The following is a 15,950-nucleotide window of genomic DNA, read 5'->3' as shown; positions in this document are numbered from 1 at the left end:
CGGTATTGTCAACAGGAGACAGCCAGTAGATGTCACTAATGTGAACACAGATGGAATGGTGAGTAAAATCCCCCTTCCCAGGCCTCACAGTGTTGGCACTCCAGGCTTCTCAGAGAGGGTCCCCAGGCTCCGGGCAGGACAAATGCTTCCTGCACTTTAGTTAAAGATCCAGGATGCAGCCCATCTCAAGAATCAGAGCCGCTGAAGAATATTCAGTAACAGTCTGGAGGACCCTTTTGTATGGACGGTTTGGGAGTTGCCCTTCAGCCTGGCATTGAATTGAGGAAGGACCAATAAGGAGACCTGCTAACCATCACCTCAAGACCCCAACACTTGCTCTTGTCTTTACCCTTGTCTTCCTCTAAACCAAGTCACAATGACAAAGGGGTCCTCCTCTCTGTCCTGTTTTGCTGCCACCTCTTGATGCCTGGTCTGTCTCTGCCCACCCAACCCCACCCCTCCTATCTTTCCCATCAGCTCAGTAGAGCTACAGTTTGATCTGACCCAATACCAGCCTCCCCTATTCTTCCCAAGGCCCTGTCTCTCTCCCCCTGGATCTAAAACAGCTTCTTCCTTTGCAGACAAAGAAGGTTCTCTCTTCTTCACCTACCCAGCAATATTTCTTATAAAACCAACATGAGGAGTATTTTTAGGCACACACTTTATATCATACTTTCTATCATCCCCCAGGCCTTCATACCTGAAAGGGCCCCTTAATGCCACCTGTCTTGGTGGTGAGGGTACCATCCCTAGGCAGGGGACACAAAGACAAGGTTCTCATCCCAACTCTAGGCTCAAGTGGGCACCTTTGGAGAAGGTGTCCCCCCATTTTAGTCTCTGAAGAACAAAGACTTTGGATTGCACAATCCAAGTTCCATCCTTTGGATGAAATATTCTAGGATTTGAACACTTGACTACTTGAAGACAGATTAGCCCAAGGCCAAGGGCTGCAATCTGTGAAGATCAAAGTAAAGGGGGGAAGTTCCAGCTGCAGAGTAGGCATCCCAAAGCCCAGGTAAGTCAGTGGGACAGTGGAGGTTTGGTCTCGACTTCACATTTCAGCAGATACTGTTCTGGGGAGAGTCACGGGGCTGCAAGAACCAACCCAAGGACATTTACCACAAGAAGCAAGTCTTGAACCAGAGAGGGGAAATCAAGGCAGAGCTCACACAGTAGGGCAGGCCAAAGTCTGAGCACCTGACGTGCACCTGACTCATTTTATCTTTGCAACATGCCCAGCAGGTAGGCACTATTATTATCCCCATTTTACAGATGAGGAGACAGGTGCAGGCAGGGGAGATAATTTCCTTGAAATCATAGTATAAGAAAATGCAAAGCCAGGACTTGATCCTAGAATAGTTCATTGAAGTCATGCTCCACACAATAGTCCAAGACTGTCACTTGAGAAAAGACACCTGAGATACACCGTTCTCAGGGAAAACAAACCCACCTTAGGGTGTCATTCACCACCCCTCCTGACATTTCCCAGGGGATGGAGACATGTGACTCTTAGTTCCACAAAAGGCATCGTCAGGTCTTGAGGTCTAGAATCAAAGGGTCTCCACTCGATGAGCCCCAGTGTCATCTTGTGCATGGTTCCAAAGGGGACAGTCTGGTGTCTTTCCCTATCCTGAACCTCTTCACTCCTTCCTGGTATCTTCTCTGCCACCCAAGCCCTTCCCATCCTATCAGAGTGCGTATGAAGAGCACACTGGCTTCAGACACAAAGATCTGAGTTTGAACCCCACTCAGCCACCATGACTCTCTCAGCCTGGGCAGTGGTTTTGCCACATCTGCATCAAGACACAATTCAATCAACCAACAGGGTGTGGACTTGGGCAGGCCACCTGCACACAACCACCAACCTGCCCCACACTCACCCTATCTTTGTGGGCTCCAAAGGTACACACCTGAGGTACCTGCTACAGAGTCCAGCACAGAGTCGGTATCTCCTCTGAGTGCTTGGAGATTATGAAGTGCTCTTACAAACATGACCTCATCTCACACCTTCTCGACAGGTGAGATTTAATGCTAAAAGTCAAAGTGGCTCAGTCACAGCCCCCTCAGGATTCCTTGTGAATTTCTTGAGTTGTTAGTGAATTCCTTAGTAAGGCTTCAACCCACTCTCCACATTTCGGTCTGCTAGCCTCCTCCCTCTCCCATGTGATGCCAACAATCCATCTGTTAGAAGTAAGAAAGATACTCTCCAGAGTAAGTCGTCGTCGGTCCCCTCCCTCCCCACCACACCTTCTATCTCTGAATTCTTGTCCCAACCCCCTAGAATACCTATTCTTGTATCTCTTTAGTTCATACCTCTTGCTCCTTTTCAAGATCCTACCAGAATCATGCTTTCTTGCATAAGAGGTTCCCCCTTGTCCCACCCCACACACACAGGCTGGGAAGGTCACCTGCCCCTTTAAGGTGTCATTATCTTTTGACTCTTCTCTGCGTTCTAGCCCAGGGGTCTGTGTGCTTGCCAGTCCTTGCCAGTATGCTATCTGTCTCTTAAACAGAAATCACCCCATGCTCTTCTCTTTATTCTGTTCAGAATTCAGCCCTGGGGGGCTGGGGGGGTGATGCTATACACTCAGTAAGCACTCAGCTTACACTTGCTAAGTGAATGAGAAGGAACAGAAGAGCAAGTACACTGTTCTAGTAATGTACATATGCCCAATAGGCTCTAATAATGCAGACATACCCAACAGGCATGGTGTGACTTCCTGTCAAATCTGACCTGCTCCTCTACACCAAAGGCTGCCAGACCCTTTCACTGTCACCTGAACAGTGTTTCCCTTTAGATCTGGACCTGAGACTTTTGCTGAATGCCACACCACGCCCCCCTCTCTCACACACATATGTACATCCCACAATGAGCTCTTCTGTTGACTTATGGCCAAGGCCCTCTCCCACCCCCCCCCCCAGCAAGTGCAAGGTTTGGCTGTAATGGTAGTTGGCTCCCAGGAGGCCTAGGAAGCACCCCACCCCCACCCCACCCACTGCAGCATGGTGTGAAGTGCCTCACTGTGGCCTATCTTTTCAGCTACACATGAGACTTAGTGTCTGGAGCCCCAGACAGCCGGGCAAGAAAGCAAACTTTTAATTAGATGTGGCTGAGAGAGGCCACCTCACTCAGAAGTCAGAGGGGATGGTCTCTTCACAGTGACTTTTGGGTTTCTTGGGCTGGGTTTCATTTGGGAGGGGCAAGGCAGTGGATGAGAAGGGGGCAGCAGTGTTGTAAAGACCTCCCCTGCCTGAGTCTCCGTGGCTCCTTGCTTTGAGAAAGAAAGACAGCCCACAGGAAAACACTGGACACGTCAGGAAAAATGGGAGGTAGAGATTTCTTGTCATCTTGTCCAGAGCTTGTCTTACAGGTGGGCCTCTGGATTGGGGTCCACGCTCAGCTAGGTAGAAGCATTTCCCAAGCAGAAACAAACCGATGAATCGTTATCCAAAACACAGATGAAGAGTCCTGCATTGTGAGGCTCATTATAGCATCATTTAAGACAATTTAGAGAACTATAGAAAGTAGAAACTGAAGCCAAGTTGAGTGGTCACATAAATCATGGCCACTCCTTAAGGCAGCTGAGTATTGATGATCTATAATGGCATAGGGAGAGGCTTACTCTGAGTCTATTCAATCTGTGTACAGGCTGCATAGGCTCAAACGTGCAGAGCATCAGGTCAAGGTGCTGTGTTCTCGCTGTGCAGTGAGGGGCTACATTTTCAGATTTTTTTCTGTGTGTACTTTCCAGGTCTCCCATAAGGAGCACACCTTCCTTTTAGAATGGAACAGTGGAATCATCTAGAAAGGAAACACTTTATGGTTCTGCTGATTTGGGGGGTGAAGTGGGGTAGAGTAGACTGTTGAGTCAGGGGACAGGGGACAGACCAAATTATGTAGCCCAGGGCCTGTCCCCCAATCTAAAGAGGAAGTGAAGGGAATGGTCATCAGGAAGACGTGGACCTCCACTCCTCCCGCCCCGAGACTCGGTGCTCCAACATTGGTTTCTCTTTCACAGGTGAGGGCATCCATCACCAGGAACCAGTTCCCAGTTGAGCAGAAGATGTCCCTAAGGAAAAGCCCCAAGTCTCCACACATGCCTATCTCATAGCCCCCTCCCCCCCCCCCCAGCTCCTCTTAGTTTCTCCTCTACTTCAGTTGAAAAGGGAGAGCTGGACTGGGCAATAAAATCATTTATGTAGGATCAGGGTCAGGGTCAGGGTGCTATTCCTGGTACCACCAGAGGCCAGGATCTAGATTAAGAGAGAGAGAGAGCCATTTAGGAAACAACAACCTCCAGTCCTAAAAGCCCCCAACCCCCCCCCATATGCTTGGGTCTGGTTGTTTTTCTTTTCCTACACTGGGCCCAGATGCTAAGGGGTGAATCCAAGATGCTCACCCTCCAGTGCTCCCTTTAAGTTCCTTGGTCTAGTGTATCTGCTATCTCCAAAGCCACCTGCTTCCCATCGTAGCTTCCTTGGCCATTGTCCTCTTTTCAATTTCTAGAGTCCCCTGGGTGGGCTCCTTATCTTGAGGCATCCTGCCAGGGTCTGTCTTTGACAGGTACAACTGAAGCATCAGAGGGGACAGATTTTGCTCTTCTCTCTAGCCTCTTTCTATAAAGCCAGAAACTGTTTGAGCAGGAAGAAAGCCAGAAGTCAGCCCCCTTTTCCTGCCTCTGTTCTCAATCCAGCTCCCCCACCAGCTCTCACACCATCCAGGCTACTTTCTCACCTCGATTAAACACCAAGGGTGCACTGGGGATATGGGGGTGGGGGGCTGACAAGACCATCCATGCTGCACAGATAAGTCACAGAGTATCACTGAGAGGTAAAAACATCTACAGCTCAGGCTAAGACTCAGGATACCACTTGACCCACAAGACAATTCCCCAACCCCAACCCCCAGAACCCCTCTCCTTCCCTGAATCAGGGGCTCTTTATCCTCTCTCCCACTAATCTTCTTTGAAGCAGATCACTTCTCCCCAAAGAATAAGAGAGATTAACTTGGCCTCCCCCTCACTCCCTTGGCCGGCTCTAAGAAGGGAGCACCACGCATGTTAGGATCCTAGAGAGTCCACAGACTCCAAACAATCACAAGTTGTTTGGGATATGGAAGCTACTTCCTACCCCTTCTATCCTTTTACTCAGAGCCCCCCCCCCCCTGAGCCCACCCATCCCGACCCCTGGAGTCCTGATTTGGGAGTAGGAATCACAAGAGGAGAGGGGCTAAGAGGGAGAATTCTTACTGGCCCCTTTTCCGTTCCTCCATCCCATGAGACTCCCAGCAAATCCCTACTTTCTCTGTGTTTTATTCTCAATGGGTCCACCACTGCCCACTAGTGGCACCCTAATTCAACTGGAACATTAAGCCTACTGCAGAGAAGTATCTAGGTTCCTGGTCTCTCCAGACCACATGAAGCCACAGACAAACCCAAGGACCACCACCTCTCCCTGCCAGCTTCGAACTCCAGAGTAATGACTGAGAAGGCCAGATTTCTGTGGGTTGGCAAGATTATGGAAGACCTAGTCTGTCAAGCTGTGTTATAAAGGCAGTCCAAGTTTGGAGAGGAGGAACACTTGAGAGACAGAGGAAACTAGAGGTGGTTGGCCAAGATGGAAAAGAGTCAGGCAGTGTCCACCTGGGTCAGGCTCCTTCCTCCCCACCCTCAGGGAAATAGCAGTGTGGGGAATAAAAAGGGTGAGAAAGCTACCCAGACCTCCGCCCCCTCCTGTCTCCATGGTTTCTCTATTTAACGATCTTGAGCAAATCGAATTCCTGGAGGCTTGGGTTTGCCATCTACTAGTACTGCAACTCTAAGTTATTTGTGAGATCTGAAAAAAAAATGTTGAGTTCAACACAGGAAACACTTTCTGACCTGGCCCAGAGCTCCAGTGAGAGGTCTTTAGTTGTTTCCTCTTTTAAGTTTCCTCAGGCACTGGATCTTCTCAGGCTGCAGTACTATCTAGTCACTTGCTTCCTTTTCATTTAAACCAACATTTTCTGAGAGGCCAAGGGGTTATGAGATCAATTCATTCATTCGCTCATTCATTCATTCATTCATTCATTCAACTAGTACTCATTGAGTGTCCCCTATGTGTTGTGCCACGGAAGTGTAACTGGGAACAAAATGATGCCCTTGCTCTCATTCTTGCTGCAAGAAGAGAAAGTTAAAGATGTAAAGTGCAAAGTGGGAAGAGGTGCTATCAGCAAGGAATAAAGCACAGCAGATAGAGAGAGAACTGCTGCTTTGCACAGCATTTGGTGCCAGGGAAGGAATCTCGGCAAAGGTGATATTTCACGCCTATGAAAAAAAGAAGCCTTATCCATGTGGAAGCACACCCCATGGGCAAACAGTGAGATGCAAAAGGCCTGAGGAACAGGGAACAAACACCAACTACTGATGGCTTTAGTTCACAGGAGGAGAAGTCCTGTCCATTGAGGAGAATAAGTGCAGGTTCAGAGAGATCAAGGCAATGAGACTGACCTTCAAGAGAGGGTAGTATGTGGCAGGCACAAATGCAGGCCAAAGGATTCCCTACAGCAGCTTTTCCTTTTATGCTTCTAGAATCTACCTTAAATCTCTTGCCTTTGTGTCAGTGAAAAGAGAAGTCAAAGCCCAAGGAAGGAGTTGCTAAATTCACACCATCAGTAGGTAGTGAAGTCAAAACAAGAACCTGTGTTTCCAATTCCCCACCCAAAGCTCCACAGCAGACTGGCCTCACTCGCTCTGTTTGTGAGTCAACTCTGGGCACCAGAATCCCTGCTTCCAAACAGACTTCCATACGTTCAGAAAGCCAGCCCAGGCAGAAATGACATTTAGGGAAATTCTGACTCCCCCAACTCCAACCCATCTTCATGGAAGTGTTGTGGGCACCCCAGATGCCAGGGAGTCCGCCTCTGTAGTGCTGCTCTGCAAAGGTGCCACATGCAGTGATTAATGCTCTATCTCCCAGCAAGTAATTATAATTAATGTTGAATATCAAATCAGGAAATCAGGCATTATTAGGAAGGAATTAACTATTTATTTTCATTTTGTGTTCTCCTCCCCCATCCACCTCCTACATCCCCACTTGCCCAGTCCCAGGTAGAAGGTAGGGGAGAGGAAAAGAAAGTGGCTACGCTTCTGCCCCAGGCACTGCGCTCCCCTCCAGCAGTGGGAAGACAAAGATGGCTGCTGCTCCTACTCACAAGGAGCTTGGGATCTCGTGGGAAGCAGGCAGCTCGGGCAATCGCAGTGATGGGAGTAAACAGAAGCTTCAGCAACAGGTTGCAGCCATGGAGAAGAAGTGCTTCCCCAGGCTGCGGATCAAGGAAGACTTCCAGAGGAGGTAGCATTTGAGCCAGACCTGGAAAGATGGGCAGCAGTTTCCAAGGAGAGAAAGGAGAGGAGCAAGGTGTCCCAGAAGCAGTGCTAAGCTAAGCCACAGGAGAAAACGACCAAAGGGCCAGTGGTATAAAATGGGAACCAATTAGAACCAGATCCAGCCAGGCTGTAGGTCATAAGCCACCAGGGACAGGGCATAAGGGAGCTGGAAAGTAAACTTAAGTAAGCCCCAAAACTGAAATGATCAAATCCCCGGAGGTGAGCCCCACTAGTGAAATACCTGAGGATCAGGAAAGATGGAGGCAAGTTCAAGAGCATGGGGAGGGTGTGTGTCTCTGCGAAGGGGGTTGTGAGGGGAGCATGAACCTAGAGCACAAGAGGCTACTTAGTTTCTTCTGCTGCAGGGCTGTCCCAGCCTTCTGATCACAAGAGCAATGACGAGGAGGAGTGGGGGTGGGGTGGGAGGGCCACCGGGATGTATTTAACTTGAGGGTAAGAAAAACAATGGACTCCAAAATGAGGCAGGGGACCTCAGAGGGGGCCATTGTAAAATTCTGAGGCAGAGGAGACCACAGTGTGATGTCCCAAGTAGAGATCATTGACCCCAGCTAGTGGAGTTGATGCCTCAGTCATTCCTGGGAGGAATAAATTTGGGAAAGAATCTGAAGGACTGGGAGACAAGCCTTGAGAAATGAATCCAAAAGCCCCACTGACACAACCACCCAAATGCAGAGTCCATGTACCCTGCTCTTTGTTTCAGCATCACCCTCTGGTGAAGGAGAAGGGTCTAGGACTCTTGTTCTAATCACCACAGACTAAAGAAGGAGGATCCAGCAGGCTAGCTTCAGGCAGCTGGACTCGGATTTTGAAATAGCAGTGTACTGAGAACAGAAACAGTGTGAGAAACCCACAAGATGACGACAGGGGCCTCAGGACTAAAGAGTGACAGCAAAAGTGTCCCTGAAGCCAAAAAGCATGATGTCTAGAAATGTCCTCTGAGTGCCTACTGCAAGGGATTCTGAAGTAGCCAGAATAGGTCAGGTCTGCTCCACCTTACCAATCTCTCTGTTCAAATAGCCTCCTCCTTGCTTAGAGGGTCACAACACCCACCCATCCCATCCCACCCCACCCCACCCCACCCCACCCCACCCCACCCCACCCCACCCCTGAAAGGACTTAGGACAAGGACTCTGATGTCTTCCTCATTGTTGATGTCACCCTCCACCTCCCCTTTAGGAGAGGATGTAAAATTGATTATCATGTTTCCTAACACTAAGATGCTATGGAGTTCCCAGCCCAGGAAATCCATCTTGGGATTAAGCCCTTACCCACGTCTTGAGTCAGATGTATGGCTCTCAACCCAAGTCAAGCCATTTGACTTCAGCTTACCTTACAGCCCCATTGCTATAGTCTTTACTTTGCAGACACATGGATCTAGCCCTGCAAGGAATGTGCTAGCTCCATGTTTCAAATGAAGAAGCAGGCTCAGAAAGGTGGCTCAACTTTGCCTAAGGTCAGCACAGTAACACTGGAGGTGCAAACCTGGATTGGACCAGCTCCAAAGGCAGACACCAGGGTGTGTGTGTCTGGTTTTGTCTACCTTTGTTGAGATGCAACAGCATCAACTTCATTCTGGATTGAAAAACAGCTTTACAACTGGCTCTGATCTTGCCAGACCCAAAAGAAACACAGCTTTTCTTGAGTAACTACCATGTCATAAGATGTTGTCCTAGCCCCTCGGTAAATCTTGTTTCATTTTAGATCCCTTCATTCTGAAGGCCTCTGTCCAGTCTTTGAGTCCAGTCCATTTTAGACCTAAGGTTCTCTATGCCCATGTTTAGCCTATCTACGCTCATCAAAGAGAATATCATGTGTATCCTATTCTTCCATCCAGACCAACCTAGAGTTAGCCCTGTGATATCAGCTCCCCATCTGCCACTTCCAGCTGCACCTCAAGCCACAGAGAAAATAATGATAATTCCAGCTTCTCACTCAGCATCTTCTTCTGCTCCCGGCCCAGGCTGAGCTACGTAGCAAATCCCAGCAGAGTGCTTATCTCCAACTGGTATTCCTGCAAGAGGATATGGCTTGTTCTCCTGTCTTTTATTCTCTTTCAAGTTTCATTGTAGAAAGGCTGTCACCAGAGGCATAATGTCAGAGCCAAAAAAAAATATGTAAAGGTAGTTGTCCAAAGAGGGAAGACAAGAAGGTTCACTAGTTTATAAACAGGCCCCTCAGACCCAAATTCCCATCCTTAGGACCCCCCTACCCATGGCTGAGTGAGCTGGTTAAAAAAAAAAAATCTAGAAAGCTGAACTTGCCCCCCCCCCCAGTTGAAAACCCCAAGCAAGTCAGCCCTATGGAATGAATGCCTTGGAATTAGCAACCAAAAGAGTTACTATGCCCCAATACTGTTCAAATAAGGGTTGGTTATTGAGGTCAACTGAGGTCCAGACTCCTCATCCATATACTTAAAACAGTCATCAGAGCCCCACCCTATCCCACAGAGCCATTTTAAGAGTCACTTAGGAAACAAGAATGTATTGGATATTGGGGGAAGGCTGTGTAATAAATCATAAGGGACATATCTAAGCATGCCAGGACCATCTGTTAACATGTGTGCCAGGTGACATTCATTTTGAAAAATGTACAGGGTCCTGGGTGTGCCTTATGGTAGAATGTATTCCAAACGGCAAGTTTCAATACAAGTGGGGTTGATTACATATAGGTAGGGATAGTCCAGTCCTCAACTCTACTAGAAAAATAAGTAGCAGGATTTGGAAGAACATAAGCTTTCAATACAGAAAGACTCAACAGTCCTAGTTAGACCATATTTAGCTTTTCTTTCTTTTTTTATATTATCTGAGGTTCTAATACCTTGTGTAAAAGGGGCACAAAATACCTAATGTACAGAGTCACTGCAAACTTGTAAGGTTCATGCTAAATAATTTACTTAAGTGCCTGGCGTAGATGGTTGTTGTTTCTATTATTAATAAGAAGACCCCTTGGCTACTGCTTCCTCCCTAAAGGAGAAGAGGGAGCACTGAAAGGCTCTTAATGAGAAATCCACAATCCACCTTACAACAGGCAGCCAGTGGGCCTTCAGCAAGCCCACTAAGCATGAAATTGAGCAGGAATATTTATGTGTCTACTTGAATGCTAATCAGGCTCTAAGTAGGAAAGAGAGGCTGTTTGTGTGGTTCTCACGCTGGTAGCTGGGCTGGTAAGTAAAAAAAAAAAAAGAGAGAGAAAAAGAGAAACTCACATTCAGACCCCAAGAGCCAATGGCTTCTGCCTGGCAGTGTCCCCTCAGGGGAGTTCTAGGAGCCTACCAAATATTCTTTTTAGCCCTGGGTTAAATGCTTCAGAATCTGAGTCTTGGCCATATCCAGAATGGTAAGCAGTCCAACCCTGGGTTTCCAGGTGAGAAGAGTTAGCCTCAGTGATTCTAAAAGATGATCACAGAGACCTGGTGTGCCTAGCCCAATGGAACAGCTAGGACGTAGCAGCAGTAACCTCACAGAGAGTAACAGAGAGAGAGAGATTCAGAGCAATCTGACAGGAGGCCGCCATTAGCGAGGAGAGCACAAGAAGGGGCCGGAGCAGATGGACTCCACAGTCTTGACGGCTAGGAAAGCCTTAGTGAAGAGAAGAACACAAAAAGAAAATCCAGCAGGTGCCAGAAGTGAGGAGCAGCTGTCTCTGTATGTACCAGGAAGACAAGAGAAGAATGGAGGGATGTTTTACGTACAGCATCCTTCTGCTGGGCTGTGTACTTAGACCTCTGGCTGACCTCTCACACTGTCTGTCATGATGTAGTCGTTTTTATCATTGCCTCACCATTTTACAGATGAGAAGCAAGGAGCTCAAGCCATTGCACAACTTGCTCCATCAACTTTTTTTTCTCCAACAAAGACAATGATGATGAAAACAATACAAATTTTGATAGTTATTCTGATTCCTGGTGAAGAAAAAGCCGTGAAGATGTGTTCCAGGGTGGTGACTTTCCCACTGTTGCATATAACAGCTTCCCTGATCTTCAACCCTTCCCTTTGAATTTCTCACTTATTGTTTGTAAAAGAAAAATATGTGTTGTTAATAGACTTAAATGAAAAGACAGATATCACCCTTGTTTTTCAAACTACACAAGTATGTGTTTTTAGATAATAAGTGGTAGGCTAAAAGATTCAGTTCCTTTCTCAAGAACGCTAAACTTTTCTTTGACTCACCCTGTATGTTTCATTTGTAGATAAGAATTTGGTGTCATTTCTTGATTTTCATGAAGTCACTCATATCTCCTCCCCAAAGGGGACGAAACTGTGACAGTTTCTCTCTCTCTCTCTCCCTCTCTCTCTCTCTCCCCCCCCTTTCCTCCCTCTGACCATCAATTTAGATTTCCCCTACTGTCACTCAGAGGGAAAGCCTTACCCTCCCCTTAACCCTCTATTTTTCTTTCCTCATGGAGGAGACAGCGGCAAGGATGTCACAGTCTGTACATGACCTTCTAGTCACACAGTGCATCTGAAATACTCTCCCTGCCCCAGTCTTTGACAGTGTCATGATGCTACATCAGTCAGTGCTGCCCCACCCCAAAGTGGTCTCTGCACACCCTATGTTGGCCCTGGCACAAGGCTGTGCTGACACCTCCTTGCCCAGGTGGGTCTTCCCCATGTCTGAAGAGTTCCCTTCCCCACTTCCCTGAATTACATTAACAGAACCTGCTAGATGTTTGGCTTTGTAGTACTTCATCACTTGTCTTTCTTTTCTCCCAAACAAAATGATCCTTGAGGGCAGACCCTACATCGAGTCTGGAGGAACTTCAACTGCCTCTCCAGGCTCTGTCTTTAAAGGACCATCCTTACATCTTTTTCAGAGTGTGCAGACTCATGGCTGACCAGAATCCACCGAAAAGAATCCTTCCCTGGGAGTGAATTGCATGTAGGGTAAGGAACTTAAGGTCTTATTCCCAGATATCCTGGCAGCTGGAAGAGCACCCTCACTCTTCAGCATGGGTTATCAGTAACTGTGTTTAACAGATAACTTCCCTAAGTTGATATTCCCAAACTTCCTCTACTTCAGTGCTTATTCTCTAGGATTGGCATTCCTATTTGACTTGAATCCAGATTTCTTCACTATTTAGAAGGCCCAACTCCTTTCTCTCACCAGGATTTCTTTATGTACAAAGAGAAGCCATGTTACTTGTATGAAATGCCTGCTACTTCTCTGATTGTCTTATTATCTTGCTTTTGCTGCTGACACCGATGTCACCTGACATTTAGGAAGGAAAGGTTTCCTTAGCATCATTATTCACTAAAGGTTCTAGATTCCTCATGGGCCACAGGTGGTTGCATGGCTTAACATACAAAGGGCGATTGATAAATGCTCTCTTTCCTTCAATAGACCAGACGAATTTTAAACAAAGTTTAGATAAGAGTTTAAACTCATCCCCATGTGTGTGTACAGAAATATCTGTGTGTAGAGAACTGCCAGTGCAGATGGAGATACCCAAAGGGACACATGTGGGTAAAGTGGCCACCATCACTGAAAACTTAGCTCCTCAGTGATGTGAGAGAGAAGGAATCTACGGGAGGCATGACATCAGGAGCCACCCTGAAGATAGTTAACATGTGAAACCATCACAGGCAGGAGAGCAAGAAGTAAAACTTTGGGAAAATCATTAGCAACTTAGTATGTTCAATTCACGGGTATGGGCTAGCCCATAGACAGCCTCCTCATTTAATAAAAATGAGTCAATTCCGCCCAAAACAGAGGTGGTGACCCCTTCGATTCAGGCTACTTTACTGTGAAGTTGGAGATGATGTTTAAACAGCAGGAGGTTTGAAAGGAGAAGACAAGTGGACCTTTACAAAGGCGTTATAGGCAGATGCATTGTGCTCATTCAATACTCACCAACTCACCTCATTCATCTTGCGACTAACAAACTGAGTACTTACTAGGTTTCAGAAGCTAGGAGTGCAACAGAATAGATGAGAGACAATGTTCCTGCTTTCATAGTGCCTTTCAGTGGGGAAGGTGGACCATAATCAAGAAGATGAGATAATTTCAGATAGTGGTAAGTGTTTTGGAGACAACATAGAGGACCACAGCGGACAGTATTGTAGCAGTAGGTAGAGAAAATAGGGAGAACTCTACTTAAGAATTAATCTTAAGGTTGACAAAGGTCAGAGGAAAGAATCTTCCAGATGTAAGAAACAGCTAGGCAAAAAATCTGAGACAATGGCACACTTACAGTGTTTGCAGACAGATGGTGAAGGAGAGAGAGAAAGAAAGAGAGAGAGAGAGAAAGAGAGATAGCAGGATAAGTGAGCACAGCATCTTTAAGGCTGTGGTGAGGAGTTTGGATTTCAATCTAAATCCTTATAAGAGCCTGAGAAGGGTTTTAATTTTAAGCAGGACATAATTGGAGTTATATGTAGCTTTAAAGATCGTCCAATTATTGTGTAGAAAATAGGCCTGGCTGAGAAAGAGGAAAGAAAGGAAAAAAAAAAAAAAGCCATCTGTCCCCTCGGCTGATGGTGGTGGTGACCTTGCCTGAGAGTGATTTCCCAGTAGCTCTACCAAAACACCAGTTAACAGTGTATATTGAAGGTGGTTTAACAAGACTTGACTCCTTAGTTGGATGTCATGGAGGAAAGACAAAGGTGAATCTGACCTAGGGCTTCTGAATAATGGTCCCACTATTAAAATGGTGTTGGGGCAGTGGGAACAACTGGATGGTGGGATTAGGAAAAGAAAGCAAGACTTGTGTTTTAGACAAGACAAATTTGAGTTGTCTGTTAGACTGTCAAGAAGTTATAACTTCATTCGGGAGCTCCTGGGAGGGTCTGAAGCTAGAGATATAAATGTTGGGAGGGGAAGGTCATTGACATATAATCTAAAATTAGGAACCTGAATGAAGTTATCAGGCATAAAAATGGAAAAAACAAATGCCCCAGGGCCTAGCCTAGGCCCACAGACATGACCAAGACATGGCTCAAGAGGCAGAAGGAAAGCCAGGGAGAAAGTGGAGGTCAATCTAGCTGAAGAAATAGGAGACACCAGTCCATATTGAATGGTTAGTATTCTTTCCACTGATGCTGGAGGTCCTACGCCAGGCACTGGGATCACAGGAGCAGCAAGACATAACCTCCCCCCAAGACACTTATAGTTTTAGTGGAATAGAGGGTGACATCTAGAGAACAGGGGATTTTAGGCTGCTTTTCTTTGACAGATTAGCTCCTAACTACAGCACCAGCAGAAAGCAGAAGACAGACCAACTGAAAAAGTGAGTTAAGGCACAAGAGAGTTTTGGGAATCTTTCTTTTTCACAGACAGGTCAGCCGATTTTAGATTGGCTGTGGCACAACCTCCCAAGTCTTGAACTTGTTTCTTACTCTAAACAGCTTCAATTCTTCCAGGTAAGTCACACTAAAGGGAGGGGGGGTTGTTTTAGTGACAGTGCATTTAGTGTCGGGGGGGGGGGGGGACATTCTAGTATTGAGAGGAGGAAGATCACATTCAGTGCTTCTCTGCCAACCCTCAACACAAGTGTGTATGAACCCTGTCAGAAACCCACGCACAGCTCTGAGGAAATGGTCTACAGAGCTATTGTGGCCATTCGTTGCGACTGGACTAAGGTAGCCATGATTAAATTTCCTTAATAGAATTAGGATGAAGCTGAGTTTTTACAAGAGGTTGTGGCTACGACACATCTGATCAAACTTAGTGACAGCCAGTCATCCTTCAGTCCTCCCCTTCACCTGCCTCAATTGAACTTCGACCCTTGAGCTCCACCCAATCATCACCAAGAAGTCTAAAGTTCTGAAGAAATGAGCTGACTTTGCACTCTGTCTCTGCCCATGACAAAGCAGCTTCCAGGAAGAACATGTACTAGATTAGGGAGACATTTTGGGCTAAGAGCTTTCTGGGGGGTCTCTGAATCTGAAAGCAGTATTGCACCCTGACAGAGGAGAGGTAATTATTTGATGAACACCAAACAAAAGAGGTGGAATGCTGGTCAGTGGCATCTTCCCTACTGCAGCCAGGTTGGAGTTGCCAGTCAGAGAGCAATACTCATTCAAAAACAAGGGGAGAAAAGTCCAAGAAAATGTACACCAAGGAATGAAGGAGCGAAGAAGAAAGGTAGTGGGGAAAGGGCATAAGGACAAAGTGTAGCATTGGGAACATACTTGTACCAAGACCATTTCTGTTAAAATATCAGATGTCAGGCTCAGGCAAAAACTAATAAAATCATGGGCCCTTTGGAATATACCTAAAATAGACCTACTAGCTATTTACAAAACAGAAACGCCAAATATTCATCTGCAATACTCCTGCTTTTTGGTTCATGATTAATCAACAATTTGTCTAACTTTATATGTTAACTTTTTATATATGTTAACTCTTTTATTTATGTTAACTCTTTTTCAGCCACCAGGTTCCAGATGCTACCATGATGCCAAACGGACTTCCCTAGGCAGACCACCCCACCAATGTGTCCTGGAGCCCTGCTTCCCCAGAGCCCTGCCCCACTAGGGAAAGAGACAGACAGGCTATGAGTATGGTTCAACCTGCCTATGCCCATGTTCAGCGGAGAAGCAATTACAGAAGCCAGACCTTCCA

General features: G+C 46.7%; 1 long non-coding RNA gene across 1 annotated transcript in view; it reads left to right on the top strand.

Moving 5' to 3' along the window:
* The window catches only part of LOC132534038 (uncharacterized), a 15,907-nt gene extending 67 nt beyond the window's left edge, over positions 1-15,840 (top strand). The window contains exons 1-3 of the long non-coding RNA XR_009545751.1: positions 1-58; positions 12,202-12,271; positions 15,759-15,840. The exon at positions 1-58 is cut by the window's left edge and continues 67 nt beyond it. This is a non-coding gene — a long non-coding RNA (uncharacterized LOC132534038). The remainder of the gene's footprint in view (positions 59-12,201; positions 12,272-15,758) is intronic.
* The last annotated feature ends 110 nt before the right edge of the window (positions 15,841-15,950 follow it).

This window comes from Erinaceus europaeus, chromosome 17 (assembly GCF_950295315.1).
Source record: "Erinaceus europaeus chromosome 17, mEriEur2.1, whole genome shotgun sequence".
Classification (NCBI taxonomy): Eukaryota; Metazoa; Chordata; class Mammalia; order Eulipotyphla; family Erinaceidae; genus Erinaceus; species Erinaceus europaeus.
Note: the sequence above shows the minus strand (reverse complement) of the source record. Positions and strands in the feature narration are given on the sequence as shown.